The following is a 5,606-nucleotide window of genomic DNA, read 5'->3' on the forward strand; positions in this document are numbered from 1 at the left end:
AAGAGCTAGGTAAGCTCCAGCTTCTTTGGTAAGCATGGCACACCAATGACTGTTCCTCTATACGTTGCAACAGACAACTGTCTCTAAAACTTCACGTTTGTAACTAAAGTACTTCAGAGTTCCGTGCTTTGAAAAGAGTGGCACATCATTAAGTCTCTTAAGACAATGCATCCGTGATGTTTGTAACTTTCCAGCTGGAGGTGCAGAGAAATTGCAGATGGTTTTCCTCTCTCCCATTCACTCCCATGGGCAAAAAGCTACAAACAAGTTTCAAGACTCCAGTGACCTGAGGATAGCTGATTGTCTGTACTGCAAGATTTGTTTTTCGAAGTGTGCATTCTTAAAGCAGAAGAGGCAGCTAAGCTCCAGCTTCTTTGGCAAGCAGGGCACACCAATTTTTGTTACTCTACAGAGCACAAGACAGAATTGTGGCTAAATCGTCACATTTGTAACTAAAGTACTACACAGTTCACCGCACTTCAAACAGTGGCAAATCATTCGATCTCCTAAGAGAAAGCAACCGGGACATTTGTTACTTTCTAGCTGGAGGTGTACGGAGACTGCTGAAGGTTGTTCTCTATCCCATTCTTTCCTATTTTCAAATAGGCACAAACACGTTTCTAGACCCCAGTGCCCTGAGAGGAGATGCTTGTTTCCACCTCATGATTTGTGTTTCTAAGCGTGAGTTCTTAATACAGAGGAGCCCCCGAATCTCCAGCTTGTTTGGAGGCAGGGCACTCCAATGCCTATTCCTGTGTATGGCGCAAAACACAATTATGTCTAAAACGACACTTTTGTAACTAAAGTACTTCACAGTTTGCTGCTTAGAAAAGAGTGGAAATCATTCAGTCTTCTAAGAGAAAGCATCCGTGAAGTTTGTGACTTTTCATCTGAAGGTGCAGAGAAACTGCAGAAGGTTGTTCTCTCTTCCTTTCATTCCTATGGACAAAGAGTCAGAAACACATTTCTAGACTCCTGTGCCCTGAGGAGACCTGCTTGTTTCTACTCTATGAATTGTGTTTTTAAGTGTAAATTCATAAAGCATAAGAGCCAACTAAGCTCCAGCTTCTTTGGGAAGCAGGGCACTCCAATACGTGTTCCTGTATATGGCTTATCACAGAACTCGGGCTAAAATGTCACTTTTGTAACTAAAGTACATCACAGTTACATGCCCTGAAATCCATGTCAAATCATTCAGTCTCCTAAGATAAAGCATACGTGAAGTTTTTGCCTTTCCAGCTGGAGATGCAGCTAAAGTGCAGAAGGTTGTTCTGTCTTCCTTTCATTCCAATGGGCAAAGAGGAACAAACACGTTTCTAGCCTCCAGTGCCCTGAGGAGTGCTGCTTGTTTCTACTGTAAGATTTGTGTTTTTATGTGTGAGTTCTTAAAGAAGTAGAGACAGCTAAGCTCCAGCTTCTTTGCCAAGTAGGGTACTCCAATTCCTGTTCCTGTATATGGTACAACACAAAACTCTGGCTAAAACGTCACTTTCGAAACTAAAGTACTTCACAGTTCCCCGCTGTGCAAAGAGTATCAAATAATTCCATCTAATAAGAGAAAGCATCCATGAAGTTTGTGACTTACCAATCGGAGATGCAGAGAAACTGCAGAAGGTTGTTCTCTATCCCATTCAATCCTATGGGCAGAGAGGCCCAAACACGTTTCTAGACTCCAAGGCCCAGAGGAGAGCTGCTTGTTTTTGCTGCATGATTTGTGTTTCTAAGTGTGAATTCTTAATGCAGAAAAGGCAGCTTAGCTCCAGCTTCTTTGACAAGCAGGGCACTTCAATTCCTGTTCCTGTATATGGTGCAACACAGAGCTCTGGCTAAAATGTCACTTTTGTAAATAAAGACTTTCATAGTTACGCGTTGTGAAAAGTGAGGCAATTCATTGAGTCTCCTAAGAGAAAGAATCCCTGAAGTTTGTGACATTCCGTCTGGAGGTGCAGAGAAACTGCAGAAGGATGTTCTCTCTCCCATTCATTCCTATGGGCAAAGTGCCACAAACACATTTGTAGACTCCAGTTTCCTGAGTACAACTGCCCATTTCTACTGCATGATTTGTGTTTCTAAGTGTGAGTTCTTAGTGCAGAAGAGCCATCTATTCTCCAGCTTCTTTGGCAAGCAGGGCACTCAAATGCCTGTTCCCCTATACCACGTAACACAGAAGTCTGACTAAAACATCAAAATTTTAAGTAAAGTACTGCAAAAATCCACGCTCTGCAAACAGGAGCAAATCATTTAGTCTCTGAAGAGAAAGCATCAGTGAAATTTGCGACTTTCCAGCTGAAGTTGCAGAGAAACTGCAGACGGTTTTTCTCTCTCCCATTCTTTCCTATGGGATTAGAGGCACAAACACGTTTCTAGACTCCACACCCCTGAAGAGAACTGCTTCTCTCTCCTGCAATATTTCTGTTTTTAAGTGTGAGTTCTTAAAGCAGAAGAGGCAGTTAACCTCCAGCTTGTTTCGCAAGCTGCACACCCCAATTCCTGTTTTTGTGCATGGCGCAACACACAACTCTGGCTAAACATCTCTTTTGTAACTAAAGCACTTCAGTGTTCCACGCTGTGAAAAGAGTGGCAAATCATTCAGTCTCCTACGAGAAAGCATTCATGAAGTTTAGGACTTTCCAGCTGAAGGTGCAGAGAAGCTGTAGAAGTTTGTTCTCTCTCCCATTCATTCCTAAAGGCAAAGAGCCACAAACACGTTTCTACACTCCAGTCCCCTGAGGAGAGATGCTTGTTTCTACCAAATGATTGTGTTTCCAAGTGTGAGTGCTTAATGCAGAAAAGCCACCTAAGCTCCACCTTCTTTGGCAAGCAGGGCATTAAAATGCCTATTCCTGTATATGGCGCCAAACAGAATTCTGCCTAAAACCACACTTTTGTAACTAAAGAACTTCAGAGCTCCCCGCTTTGAAAAGAGTGGAAAATAATTCAGTCTCCTAAAAGAAAGCATCCGTGAACATTGTGACTTTCCACCAGGAAGTGCAAAGAAACTGCAGAAAGTTTTATCTCTCCCATTCATTCCAATGGGCAAATTGGCACAAACACATTTCTAGACTCCAGCACCGTTAGGACAGCTTCTTGTTTCTACTGCATGATTTCTGTTTCTATGTGTGAGTTCTTAATGCAGAAGAGCCACATAAGCTGCAGCTTCTTTGGCAAGCAGGGCAATGCAATTCCTGTTCCTGTATATGGCGCAACAGAGAACGTTTGCTTAAACGTCACTTTTGTAACGAAAATACAGCAGATTTCGACGCTCTCCAAACAGTGGTAAATTAGTCTCCTAAGAGAAAGCGTTCATGATTTTTGTGACTTTCCTGCTTGAGGTGCAGAGAAAATGCAGAAGATTTTTCTCTCTCCCATTCATTCCTATGTGCAAAGAGCCAGAAATTCATTACTACACTCCAGTGCCCTCAGGACAGCTGCTTGTTTGTACTTAATGATTTGTTTTTCTAAGTGTGAGTTCTTTTTTTTAAGTTTTATTTATTTATTTTTATATGTGTGTGTGTGTGTGTGTGTGTGTGTGTTTGTCTGTGTGGACTGCTCAGCCCACCAGGGCCTGGGCTGGCTGACATGTGGTGCTGGAGGATTGAAGTAACTAAAGTACTTCAAAGTTCCACGCTTTGCAAACAGTGGAAAATCATTCAGTCTCCTAACACAAAGCATCAGTGAAGGTTGAAACTTTCCAGCTGTTGCTCCTGGGAAACTGCAGAAGGTTTTTTTCTCTTCCATTCATTCCTAAGGGCAAAGAGCCACAAACACGTTTCTAGACTCCAGTGCCCTGAGGAGAGCTGCTTGTTTCTACTGCATGATTTGCGTTTCTAAGTGTGAGTTCTTAAAGCAGAAGTGCCAGCTAAGTTCCAGCTTCTTTGGGAAACAGTGCACCTAAATGCCTGTTCCTGTATATACTGCAATACAGTCCTCTGGCTAAATCGTCACTTTTGTAACTAAAGTAGTTCACAGTTCAGCGCTTTCAAACTGTGGAAAATCATTGAGTCTTCTAACATAAAGCATCCATGATGTTTGTGACTTTCCAGCTGGAGGTGCATAGAAACTGCACAAGTTTTTCTCTCTCCAATTCAATCCTATTTCCAAAGGGTCACAAACACATTTATAGACTCCAGTGCCTGAGGAGAGCTGCTTGTTTCAAATGCATGATTTGTGTTTCTAAGTGCGAGTTCTTAAAGCAGAAGAGCCAGCTAAAGTCCAGCTTCTTTGGGAAGCAGGGCATTCCAATGCTTGTTCCCATGTACGGTGCAACACAGATCTCTGGCTAAAATGTCACTTTTGCCGCTAAAGTACTTCACAATTCCGCACTTTGCAAACAGTGGCAAATCGTTCAGTCTCCTAAAAGATATCCTCCTGAAATTTGTGACTTTCCACCTGGAGGTACAGCGGAACTTCAGCTGGCTGTTTTCTCTCCCATTCATTCCTATGGGCAAAGATCCACATACAAGTTTATAGACTCCAGGGCCCTGATGAGAATTGCTTGTTTCTAATGCATGATTTGTGTTTTCAAGTGTGAGTTTCTTAAGCACAAGAGCCAGCTAAGTTCCAGCTTCTTTAGGAAGCTGGCTCTCCAATGCTTGTTCCTGTGTATGGCACAAAACAGAACACTGTGTAAAACGTCACTTTTGTTACTAAAGTTCTTCACAGTTCTGCACTTTAAAAAACAGTGGCAAATCATTCAGTCTAAAGAGAGAAAGCATCTGTGAAGTTTGTGACTTTCCAGATGGAGGGGTAGAGAAACTGCAGAAGGTTTTTCTCTCTTCCATACATTCCTATGTGCAAAGAGGCACAAACAAGTTTCTAGACTCCAGTGCCCTGAGGAAAGCTGCTTTTTTCTACTGCAATATTTGTGTTTCTAAGTTTGAGTTCTTAATGCAGAAGAGCGAGCTAAGTTCCAGCTCCTTTGGGAAGCAGGGCACTCTATGCTGGTTCCTCTTTACAGCACAAAACAGAATTCTGGCTAAAATGTCACTTTTGTAACTAAAGTACTTCATATTTCCGCGCTCTGCACACAGTCCAAATCATCCAGTCTAATGAGAGAAAGGATCCCTAAAATTTGGGACTTCCCTAGTGGAGATACAGAGAAACTGCAGAAGGTTGTTCTTTCTCCCATTCATTCTTAGGGGCAAAAAGGCATGAAATCCTTTCTAGACTCCAGTAGGCTGAGGAGAGCTGTTTATTTCTACTGCATGATTTGTGTTTCTAAGTGTGATTCATAATGCAGAAGAACTAGCTAAACTCCAGCTTCTTTGGGAAACGGGGCACTCCAATGTCTGTTCCTGTATGCACTTTTGTAACTAAAGTACTTCACACTTCTGTGCTATGAAAAGAGTGGCAAATCATTCAGTCTCCTAAGAGAAAGCATCCATGAAGTTTGTAACTTTCCAGCTGGAGGTGCAGAGAGACTGCAGAAGGTTGTTCTCTCTACCATTCATTCCTATGGAAAAGAGCCACAAACACGTTTATAGACACTGATACCCTGAGGAGAGCTGCATCTTTCTACTGCATATTTCTTCTTTCTAAGTGTTTGTTCTTAATGCAGAAGAGGGAGATATGCTCCATCTTCTTTTTGAACCAGGGCACTCCAATGC

This window comes from Octodon degus, unplaced genomic scaffold (assembly GCF_000260255.1).
Source record: "Octodon degus isolate 3935 unplaced genomic scaffold, OctDeg1.0 scaffold00332, whole genome shotgun sequence".
Classification (NCBI taxonomy): domain Eukaryota; kingdom Metazoa; phylum Chordata; class Mammalia; order Rodentia; family Octodontidae; genus Octodon; species Octodon degus.